This window comes from Asparagus officinalis, chromosome 4 (genome assembly GCF_001876935.1).
Source record: "Asparagus officinalis chromosome 4, Aspof.V1, whole genome shotgun sequence".
NCBI lineage: Eukaryota > Viridiplantae > Streptophyta > Magnoliopsida > Asparagales > Asparagaceae > Asparagus > Asparagus officinalis.
The window spans coordinates 95,217,617-95,230,349 of NC_033797.1; the positions used below are offsets into that span (position 1 = coordinate 95,217,617).

Genomic DNA, 12,733 nt, shown 5'->3' on the forward strand with positions numbered 1-12,733 from the left:
AACGGGCACCCCCGGAGCCGCTGCGACCAATGACACCCTCGGTGCAGTGGTCACAACGTCAACGGCCGCCGTCGACGGAGAAATGGTCACCTGCAGAATGGGGGCCTCACGTTGAAGCGGAGACTCTCGCGCCGATGAATGACCCCCAGCCGACGCTTCCGTAGGAGCAGGAGATCCCCCTATTTGGCCAGGCGCGTCCTCAAGCGCCAACCGCGGTTAGGGTCAACTACAAATGCACAGAAAGAGGTTAACAAAGACCCCTCGAAAGGGACCCTACTAACAGTCGGGTACGGGAAGAAAAGTAATGCTAAAACACACGCTTACCCGAGCCGGTGGGCCCCTCCTCATTTCTCTCGAAGCGGTAGGGACTCTGCTGGAGAAGAGCAAGTGCAAGTATATATTCCGAAAAATTTAACGGTGGAGATTCATCACCCCAAGCGATCAAGCGGTCCAAACGCCCTGCGACGCTTCGAACTCGACGCCATTAAAGGCTGCTCTCGAAACCCCGAACCGACAGATCGGATTGGGCACGAGAGGCGAAGCGACCGGTCGCTTCACCATAAATGGGCATTAATGCGCCTGCAGAGTCTTGGCTGGCAAGCACTTGGGCCCGCCGACCGACACGTGGCACAAGTTTCGCCCGCAGTCGGATCCCCGACTATTGGATCAACTCGCTAACTGCTCGAGTTTTCGCCTACAATTCAAACTCGCCAGGCGAATCGGGTCGGGTTTTCAACACAAGCCCACCATCATACGGGTCTCGCACACAGCATAAACTCGCCAGCCGTTGGGTTGCGTTTCCAAGCGAAACTCGCCAGCAAAAGAGGTTACTCATCTGCTTGAACTCGCCAACAGCTGAGTTTAGCTTCCAGGCGGAACTCGCCGCGATCAAAATCTCGCCTGAAAACAAATTAAATCTCGCCAATACACAAGCAATGAGCGGACACAAAACCTCATTGATACTTTAAGACAGTACATTTGAACAAAGTTATGTTTTCTGCAAATTGCGAAAGTCATAATAACATGTTCAAAGAAGCAAAACATACACCCAGCGTTTCAAGACAATACATTTGAACAAAGTTATGACTTTAAGAGTCATGGCATAGTCCCAAAATGTAAAAAGCAAGCAAGCAAAATATCCCAATACGGTCCTGAGGCAGAAGTCTCAGTCGAACACGCTGAAGGTGGAAATCTCCTCTTTGACCGCCTCAACCTGGCTCGCGTGGTCTTCCCGAGCCTTGTTTTCAGCAGCCTTCCGGATCCGGTCCTCGCGGTTCGACGCAGCGGCAGCATCTGCTTGGCGCAAAGCTAGCAGGCGTCGAGTCTCTGCCTCAGCGTTCTCATTAACCTTGACCACGTCAGATTGGAGCGCCTTCCACTTCGCCTCCGCCTGCCCTAACTCGGCCCTCAGGCGAGCCATGGTATGGTTGAGGTCAATGACTTGCTCCTCTAGCAAACGTTGTTGGCTCACCCAAAAGTTAGCCGCAGACTCCAAATCCGCTATCTCCTTGGAGCGGGTTTCCTGTTCCAGGGCTTCCTGACGCCCGAAGTGAGCTAGACAGGATGCCATTTTAGCCTCCGGACCTCCCCGTAGCAAGTCCTCTAGCACCATCATGCGTGGCTCCAAGAGACGGAGTTCACGCACGCAACGGGTAGCGAGACGGTTTTCACCTGATCGCCGTAAATCGGCCACGCGATCATAGAGGGACTGCCTGAAGCTGTCAAAGCTACCCATACCGAGTTCGACGAGGGAAATTGCCTGCCTTACAGCACCTTCGAACTCTTCAATACGGGCCTGCCACGGTTGAGACTCGGAGGGAACAGACCTCTGGCCCGGAGCAAGCGTCGTGATGGGAGGAATTTCGAGGCAAGGTTCGGCTCCCGGCTGGGGAGCGGGATCCGGAGCAGCGGAGTTCGCACGGCCTTCAGATTCGTCGTCCGAAATCAGAATGGGATCGGCCGCATGCTCCTCGGCAGCCGGCGCCTCCTCTCGACCTGTAAGACGCAACAAGCGATACAGGGAACAGTTGGGGGAGGAACACCTACTAAACTTACACAAGTTGAAGCAAGGAGATACCTTCAGCAGCACCCGAAGAACCAGATTCTTTCCTTTTCTTGGAAACAACCCTCTTCACCTTCGGCGCCATTGGGGGTATGAGGAAGAAGAAAGTCGGGTCCACTCCGGGGAGACCTGTAGATCCTCTTAACAGAGGATAGGGGCATTAAATACCTAAGAGTCCTAGGCGGTTACTCGAGACTCGATTAGACCGTTCAAGGCTGGAACAGTTGAAGGGTAAGGCCGAACAGATCGGATCTTATCTGGACGGACGAGATCTAACGGTTCGTGACCACGATCTGCAACGACGGCCCGAATCGGGCGCGAGAGACGAAGAGGCCCACTACTTCGCATTAAATGCGAAACGGCTAGCCCACGTCCCCTTAACTGACGTACACGTGGATTAACACGCGGCCCACTGAAATCGGAACCCGATCAGAGCCAGGCTTCGCCGTTAGCTCCTGCGAATCCGCCCGCGAACAAAATTCGCCCGCAGTTGAAGTAGACTTGCAGCCGAAATTCGCCAACAAGAATTCCTCTATAGTTGAGGTTCTCTTACGACCAAATTCTGACCAATGCATGATTACGAAAATGGAGCACACACGTAAATGACAATAAGCCAAGAAACAAAAGGGACAATTTCATTCATGAGAAAGAAGTCCTATTACAAGCAGAAAACTAAAGGCGAACTACAGGGATTTCAACTTCAGTTCCGCCCCACGAATTTCTTCAGCATGGCGAAGCTCAAGCCTCCTCAGGACCTCTCGACGAATATCTTCCTCCGTGCAGGAGATCAAGTCCTGAATAACCTCCCTGACATCCTTGAGAGCTCGATCCTTCTCTGCAACGGAGCCAGCAGTCAATCGCCGGCGAGACTTTACGCCCTCCAACTCCTTTGCCACGTGATCGCGAGCCTTCTCTTGAACGGCCAGGGCGGCCTGTGCTTCGGCTACAACCTGTTTCAGCCTCTCTACTTCGAAGGAAAGTCGGGAGAACTGATTATCGACCGTTTCTTCCTCGCGGGCCACTTGTGCATCCTCGGCTCTGACCTGCTCCGACTCTGCCGACAGTTTTAACTCTAGTGTCATGTTCTCATTCAGGCGGCGATCACGATCCACCAAAGCTACTCGAACTTCGCGGGAGGCGAGATCAACAAGAGTGGAACTCTCCGCACGAAGAGCGAGCAGCTGCCGAACAGCCCCCTCCACTTCGTTCAGACGCTGAAAATAGGGCCTCGCCGCGGCGGCGCCGAGCCTCTTACGCAAGAAGGACGCATCGTGTTCAAGAACTTCCCTGAATTCTTCGAAGGGGCAATTCTCCTCCAAGACCAGCCGGGTGCAGTGGGCCAAAGTATCTTCGAAATTCGCCAGAGCTCGCTCCACCTGCGTTTTTCGCCAGCGTTCCAAGGGAGAGAGGGCGACCTCCTCCGCCGTGGACGAAATCACGGTCGAGGTACCTGTAGCCATAACCGTAGAAGTGGTAACGGGCACCACCGGAGCCGCTGCGACCAATGACACCCTCGGTGCAGTGGTCACAACGTCAACGGCCGCCGTCGACGGAGAAATGGTCACCTGCAGAATGGGGGCCTCCCGTTGAAGCGGAGACTCTCGCGCCGATGAATGACCCCCAGCCGACGCTTCCGTAGGAGCAGGAGATCCCCCTATTTGGCCAGGCGCGTCCTCAAGCGCCAAATCCTCTTCCTCACTGGACAATGCCTCGTGAACTGAGACATTGTCATCCTCCTCAGATTCGCCCGCCTCAGATGAGCGATTCGCCCAAGAGTGAGGATCCTCCTCACCTGCGACTTCGCGGTTAGGGTCAACTACAAATGCACAGAAAGAGGTTAACAAAGACCCCTCGAAAGGGACCCTACTAACAGTCGGGTACGGGAAGAAAAGTAATGCTAAAACACACGCTTACCCGAGCCGGTGGGCCCCTCCTCATCTTTAGCCTCCCCTTCCTCGTCGGAAGGAATGGGGATCACCTCCTCAATCGCACCTGCATAGGTCCAATACCAATGTCAAAAGGTATGAGATCATCGTTGCGATCAAAGACGATATTGCAAAAGAAAAATTACCTCCTGATGCGGACACAGAAGCCGCTGGAGCTCCCGTCGGTAGCCTCTCGCTAGATCGCGGAGGAGCGTCTCTCGTAGTCGCCAGAGCCGCCCCCGATGCAGCAGAAGAGACGGGCAGCACAACTCCAGACGTCGCCGCTCCGGGGATACCCACCTGGGGAACATCATCCTGACCTTCCGCCGCTCGGACGGTTTCCGCCATCTCATCACGACGGACCTTCTTAGCCGCCCCCGCTCGGGAACTCTCAGCCACTGCCTCCCGCTGACGCTTCGAGAGAAGCGAGCTACTCGGAGACAGAAGCGACGCCCCCATTTGTCCAATGGTCGGACTCTGGACCGGTCTTGGGTGCCCGGATTCTCTTGGTTCACCAGGGGCATCCAGCGAAGGACCGGGGGAAGGAACTCGAACCTCTGGAACCTCGGATTCGTCTAAGCCAGCGTCAAAACCTTCGGTATCCTCAACTGGATCCTCCGAGAACAACTCCCTAGCGATTTGGTGGCCCCTTCGCCTCGAAGAACGGAGAGGACCCCTGACAGGACGATCGCGTTCCACCAGACATGAGTTCTGGAACCAGAAATTGGCAGGATCAGCACTAGCGCCCCGATACCAGCGGCAGTATAAGAGCGTGTGGTGTAAATCGCGGTCCTTCGCGGGCAACTCAAAGCGGGCCTGGGTGCCTCCAGCATGGGTCCAGAACCATCCCCGAGCTCCGTCAACTAGTCCTCCTTCGAAGTTTAGGTGGGGGTTGGCATTACCCACATACAATTGATCGTACCCAAACTGGCGGGCGAACCTGCAGGGGATATATGGCTCGAGATAGCATGTAGGGCCCGTTCTCAGAATGTGATACCCCGGTCGGATATTCACCAACCAGCGAAAGGCACCACGAGTAAGGACCGTGTAGTGATCCGCTGTCGGAGCATCCCTGAGAGATTCTCCATATCCGCCCCCGCTGAAATAAGGGAAGAAGCGGCGGAAATTATAATGCCCGAAGTGGGAGAGCGTCTTCCTGGCATCAGGGATGTCCTTGCATTTCCAAGAGCACCTCTCCAAACGCTGGACAAAGGGGACAAACTTATCGCCCTGGAGCGCCGCCGGGGCGCTCATCAAACATTCGCAGTGGTATACAAACCACGCCATCAAGTAGGTGTACGGTAGCCCCACCCTAGGATTGGGAGTTTTGATAACTACTCCTTCCCCCTCATCAAGGACCGACACACGGCAGAATTGGGCCGTCAGAGTGCGGAGCCCTCGGTGAATGCACGCTATCGTCGCCGATACCAGGGAATAAGACTTCCCGTGAGCTAGGCAAACCGCCGGATACACAACCTCCACAGGAAGAGCCTCAAAGGAGTGAGTGGGGATTACGCACCTCTTCAGCCATAACATGAGGTACCCCGCGAGCAGCGCCTTCCCCGAGATGAGAAACTTCGCCTGATGATGGAATGAGTGAAGGACAGTACCAGACTTAAACCCGCCCTCGTCGCGGTCAAGAGTCAGAGTGCTTCCTTCTTTAGCTGCCCTCGCCTCCACTTCAGACTGGTCGCACGCGCCTAATGGGAGAGCGGGAATCCCTTTGACATCGTTCCCCGGGAACAGGTAATCAGCCCAATTCTTGTGGCTGATCCCCGGGGTCTTCTTCTTCTCATCAAACATTCGCAGTGGTATACAAACCACGCCATCAAGTAGGTGTACGGTAGCCCCACCCTAGGATTAGGGGTTTTGATAACCGCTCCTTCCCCCTCATCAAGGACCGACACACGGCAGAATTGGGCCGTCAGAGTGCGGAGCCCTCGGTGAATGCACGCTATCGTCGCCGATACCAGGGAATAAGACTTCCCGTGAGCTAGGCAAACCGCCGGATACACGACCTCCACAGGAAGAGCCTCAAAGGAGTGAGTGGGGATTACGCACCTCTTCAGCCATAACATGAGGTACCCCGCGAGCAGCGCCTTCCCCGAGATGAGAAACTTCGCCTGATGATGGAATGAGTGAAGGACAGTACCAGACTTAAACCCGCCCTCGTCGCGGTCAAGAGTCAGAGTGCTTCCTTCTTTAGCTGCCCTCGCCTCCACTTCAGACTGGTCGCACGCGCCTAATGGGAGAGCGGGAATCCCTTTGACATCGTTCCCCGGGAACAGGTAATCAGCCCAATTCTTGTGGCTGATCCCCGGGGTCTTCTTCTTCTTCCCCTTGTGATCCGAGGCCCCTAGGGTACTGAGGCATATGTGGTAGTGGCAGAGTAACTCCCACAGAGTTTCAACCGCCAAAGGGGAATGGCTCGACAGCTGATCAATCTCATCTTGATCAGGGACGTACTCCTCGTAAGGAAAGTCTCCCAGAGGCAGCCCCGACACGTCGTACATCTCGTGAGGGGTGATACCAAGCTCACCATTGGGGGTGAAAAACGTGCCGCTTTCCGCGCAATACAGTTCCAAGATACTATGGAACTGAGAAGCGTTGATCCGCAAGCTGTGTCGAGTGGCTTCAATGGCCACATACAGCTCTGTGCCTTTGAGATCAGCATTTTCGGCCAGAATGTAGTCGGTGATCTTGGACCACCACGTGTCGCTGCCAGGTGCAGAGTAGACCCACCCTGGGGCTCTAAAGTCCTTTGGAGGAAAGCTCCCACCAGCTCGAAAGAATGCAAAATAGGGCAGACTTTGCCCCAAATCGGGGAAATGAGTAACACTCATCTTCCTAAAATCCGACGCCTAAGACTTACAAGAGATCATCTAACGAACCCATCAACGTACCTGGGCGCGATTCCAGAGCACCGGCAGGCATGCCGGCGGAGAGACGGTCGGAATAACGTCCGGGGCCCGCACCTCTCACTTTGCATCTCTTAGATTTCGGAGCCATTGTAGGATGAAGCGGGAATTCTTTCCTGGGATGTTCCTTTCAAGATTTGAGAGCACGATAACTCCCAATGGAGGAAAATGGCTGAATTAGAAGGGCGGAATTGTCCACGGTTCCTTTCGAGATTTGAGAGCACGGTAACTCCCAATGGAGGAAAATGGCTGATTTAGAAGGGCTGAGTTATCCATGTGGCCACGACTGCCCTCGAAAAGCGAAAACCCTAACGGACAGAGGACGTGGCCACGATCAAGTTCGACGGCTCAGATCACCCTTGGTATATCGAAAGAACCGAGGTTGGCAGCTACATCCGACGGTTGAACCCGAAAACCACGGCCCCGATGCGTCATGGGGCGAAACACACGAAATCGTGTTGTCGAACCACGATCGCCGCGACCCAATGGGACCGCGCCGCCTTAGCTGGGAAGCACAAGGCCCTATCAGCTGACACGTGGCTCATCTCCCGTCAGATCTGGGCCCACCTCAAAAAGGGCGGGTTTCGCCTGCAAATACTTGGCATGACCCCGCGAGCTGCGCGAAATTTGGCTCCCAAAGACTAATTTCGCCTGGGCAACTCGCTCGCCACTAAAGGTAAAATCATAAACAAAGCCAATGGAATGACCTCGCTTAAACGGTTAAAACCCACGCCTCAGACGGCTAAGGGTTAGAGCAGAAATCTTAGCATTAAACCTAAGAGAGACTGTTCGACAACTCATCATACTAAGGGGAATAGTATAGCTAGCCCGATTCAAACGGTGATCGGTAAAGGCACATCAAACCCGTTGATAGCTGAGGATTTGCTAAAAATCCTAAAAGAAATCAAGTGCGCTTACTTCGCCGAAAATTTCTTCATTCAAAGTATTCCAGACCCCACGCGAGCCGGTTTAGGTCTGAAAACTTTGAAGGGGGTCTTGTAGACGGTAAAAAATACCTCTATAGGCTCACAGGAAATTCGCCTGCGAAAAGAGCTCGCACGCCCGGTCCTCTGGCACGGGCCTAAATCGCATGGACATCGCACATGCTCGATTCTAAGTTCGCCTTACGGTCGGCTCGCCAGCACGAGTTAAGATCGATTAGGATGGCGGAAGTTCGCCTTTCACTCAACTCGCCTGCCCGAGTCCAGAGTCGAATCCGCCAGCAAACCCCAAGACCGTCAGTACAGCTGGGTATCCACTACCCCACGTGCTGAGATGGACCTTCCCATCTCTCTCGACCCGAAGGGAGAGAGAGCACGATACCCCAGGACCGTCAAACGGCCGCTCGCAGTACGCGCAGCACGAAAGCCTGGACAGGTGTCGAGTCGACCTGAGCATTCATAAATGCGACTCACCTCGGATGTCCGAGCCAAGAGCTGGATCCGCCGGCACTCGGCAAGCTGGCTAGACCCACTCGAGTACTGTACACCTACTTCACCGCCTCTCCTGACCGGAAAGGAGAAAGCACCGTGCTCAAAGCACGCCGGGCGGTCACGCACAGTACAAGTGATCGGACAGACACTTCATTGATCTGCGAACTCATAAATGCGGTTCATTAATGCTGGTCAAATCCACTCGGATAGCAGTCGTTGTTTTTAGTTTCAAACAATTCTTAATGGCTCAAAACTCTATCTATAACAATTAAAAATAGAATTGTTCAAAAACTTTATCCATAACAATTGAGGATATAATAGAATTTATATTGTATGTAAATCTTTTCTAATGATATTAATGAGACCAATTAGGTCCCATATCGAGAACCAATTATTAACCAAATAAATAATTTCAATTTAACAGTAAAATTTCTATCTGATCAATTATTCATAAAATATCTTCCATGATATGTGATTAATTATTTATTAAATAATATTTTACATTCAACCCCTTCAGTATCATTTATTTTAGGCAACTCTTTTGAGTACGATAATTTATCTATTTGCTCATGCCTAAATTGCAATTCTCATGAACATAAATAAAAAATCAATTTGAAATATCAAAATATTTTATTTTTATAAGAAAATAAAATTTGAAATATATTTTACAAAACCACCCGCCGGCGGAATTTTACAAATTCATGGGAATGCATAATAAATTAACTCATCATAATAAGCATACTAAATCCTATCTAGATATTTATCATTTCCCTAAATGAAATCCAGTAATCCAACGTTTCAGATTATGTAGCACTTGCTAAACAAACTTAACCATCATATCAGTGCATACTAAATTATCAAATCGGAAATGACAATATCACTAAGTCAAAGGGACCATGTAACAATTTGAATTTTCCATCTCCTAGGTGACTTGTCCTAAAGAATTCAAATACGGTCTAGTGCTATACACATCACAATGTATGCTTATGGCATACACTCGGGGAATCCCTATTCCTGGTGGCTGAGACCCACCACCATATCTCACATGTAGGGTCATGCATAATAATCTGTTATAACAAAGTTATCATTTACTAATTATAGGTTAAGCACAAATTTGAGAAATTTCTAAGTTAGATCACATCTCAAAGCAAGTGATACATCACTGTGTATGATCTAACAAAATAATTTCTAAGGATATATAACAATTATATAAATGATACACAAATTATATGTGCAACAATTAAATCAATTAATACTTTATAAATATTACATAATTTGTATTAGATGTTCAAGGGCATATTATTATTATTCTAGCAATGACAAAAGAGTTGTGTATGATACAAAACAAAATAGAGTTTCCTGATGATCAAATTGAGGAAGATTATATGAATGTAGGGGGGTTTATTAGATGGTTTCTTAGAGTAGAGAAAATTATATAAATTCTACCCTGAAGTTGGAGGGTACAATAGAATATTCCCTACAAATGCTCGAAGTTGTTTTTTTCTTTTCGAGCCGCCCTCTTCTTTCTTTATTAGATCATCTGCAGGAGTAACCTCAATTCATTCTGTTGGAATTCAAGAATCTGCGCCATCCAACTAAACTAATTGGAGTTTTCTAATTGTTTGTACCCAATCCACAATCTCCACGAGACAGAGTTGCACAAGTAGCGTGCATGGATGGGGAAGATAAAGAAAATTTTCCTACGAGAAAAGGAATAGACTATTTATAATTGCTGGGATTAGGTAGTGAAATATTGACAATGTGACATTCAAACAGCCTACAATATCTATCCAGTTTAAAACATGATGCGGATTTTTCAGTGAGCACATGTACCAAATTTGTATATTTTGCAATATTCGGTTTCAGCTTTAAGTTAAAAAAGTTTGCAACTGTGGAGTACAATACCCAAGCATAGCAGGTAATTAAAGATCATTAATAATAGCTAACCCCTTAGTTATTTACATCTGACAGATTAAACATTGTTTAGCACTAAGCACTTCGATTTTCATTAATCGACACCTAACCACATCAATCTCTAGAAAACTTTCCCAAGTTCAGTAAAAAAACCAATGCAGTTAATTAAATAAGCTCCACTCTAATGTGAGCGGTGTAAGTACAGACGCATAATTACATCTATGTTTGAGATTAACAGCTAGGAGCTGGAACTTGCGACGCTTTCAATTTGAAATAAACCGCTATTGGATTGTCCAATTATTTTAAGTTGTTTCAAAATTAACCCCTCAAATAATTGAAATTACTATTAAGTCCCCCGATTCTTATGAGGAGTTCGGAATTAATCACTCCGTTTAGGTGCAATCATAGTGAGATATAAGAAGCGGGTAATCTAATAGCAATTAGTGAATAGAGGGACTTATTTTAAGATATTAAAGATGTCAGGGTCTAATATTGAAAAAAAAAACCCCTAAAATAAAACTTGTATTTATGTGCCAGGATGAGGAAATCGAATCTCCAGAAGGACAAGATCTATAGACTGCAATCTGGAATATTTATCTGTAGCGTTTATAATACAAGGCGGGGGCCAAAAAAAAAAAAAAAAAAAAAAAAAATCAATTCCTTGGAAGGGACTGACAAAAAAAAGTACCACAAAAATGCCGGTAAACTTAGAAATTTATTGGGCTCTCAAGACGTTATGCTTTCAAATTGTTTCACATATTATTAGCCTCTCATCTCCACCCTGTTTGATGGTTACTCCTCCCAGAATTTGCCTCTTTACTAGGATTGTCCCTGTCCTGCAATACAATTAATCACATAATATGAATCAAGAGCTGATGAACACAACAATTCGATTCTTTTATGGAGCTTTCTACATCATAACTTGAATCAAATACGACAAACAATGAGGGTTATACAGTCTGGATTTACCTCTCGGAACAGCAAGTCTTCAACCTCAAGCATGTGGATGACATGCCCCATCTTAGGCCTTTTCTGTGCATCAGGATCAACACATCGAAGAGCCACAAGAAGTGTCCGTTTGAGCGTCTTTGCTGAAGGCTTTCCTGGCATTTTGGGATCTACTACTTGCTCACATTTCCTATCCCCGACCATCGTTTTTAACCATACAACCAAATTTACCTAGAGATGAAAACACAAAGTGCGCGGTTACAGCTCAGATGAAATTGTCGAAGAAAAGGAATGGAAACGCGATAGTTTCGGTACAGCAAACCTCTGCGGGAGGCTTCGTATAGTCTACCGGGGCTCTCCCAGATATTATCTCCATTATAAGTACTCCGAAGCTGTACACATCGCTTCTCTCGTTCAACATCCCAGAGCTAGCATACTCAGGAGCCACATAGCTACAATGGAAAAAAAATAAAGAAATTTAGAGGTCATTTTTCTTGATAATTACACAATTTTCTGCCCACCATCAAATTGGGATTTTGGCGAGGGGAACTAACCCGAATGTTCCCATGACACGAGTGGTTACATAGGTCTTCTCAGAGCCTATGAGCTTCGCTAGTCCGAAATCAGATACCTTCGCATTCCATTGTTTATCGAGTAGTATGTTGCTCGATTTCACATCTCTGTGAACAACCTTTGGCTCTAAGCCCTCATGGAGATACGCTAGTCTGTAAACAATGAAAGACTTGTTACAAAACCTCTCCTGCATTCCTTGATCAATGAGGAGAAAAAATAACCCAGATTTATTATCGCACATATAGTTCATGATAGGTATCCCATTAGACTAGTACCCTTTCGCAGTTCCGAGTATTATGTTCATCCTGCCATCCCAAGTAAGCCTACTCTCTTCTCCTACATCTCCATGAAGCCACTGATCCAAATTTCCATTGTCAACGTACTCGTATACAAGCATCCTGAGCGCAAACACAAAGATCAAATTGTTTTTTTTTTCCTTTAAAAGAAAAGGTAAAAAAGAGAGATTTTTAAAGTAAGAATTTACCTATGAGCTCCTTCAACACAATAACCAAGCAATCTAACCAAATTCTTGTGCCTCACTCGTCCAATCGCTTCCACCTCCACTTTAAACTCCTTCTCCGCCTGTCCCCTGATCAATCAAAGCCCTAAAAGCTAAAAATCCTAATTTCTTCCTATGAGGGAAAAAAAAAGTTTTTTTTAGAAACAAACCTATTGTTCAACAAATTTTTGATAGCGACAATCGTGCGATCACTCAAAACTCCGCGATAAACAATCCCATATCCCCCTTCGCCGATCACATTCTCGTCGGCGAAATTATCTGTCGCCGTCTCGAGCTCTCGGAGCGTGTACCAATGCCCCCAACCCAAATACGAGACCTCCGGCGGCCGCCCAAACGACTTCCTCGGAGACTCCCTGCTGTCTCCACCGCTCGACGACGGCGGCGGCGGGAGAGGGAGGCGATGCTGCTCGAGGACGACGGCGACGGGCGGAGGCGAGATG

The 12,733-nt window shown here is 48.6% G+C and overlaps 1 pseudogene; it reads right to left on the reverse strand.

The window, feature by feature from the left end:
• LOC109837870 overlaps window positions 10,792-12,733 on the reverse strand; it is a 2,351-nt pseudogene continuing 409 nt past the window's right edge.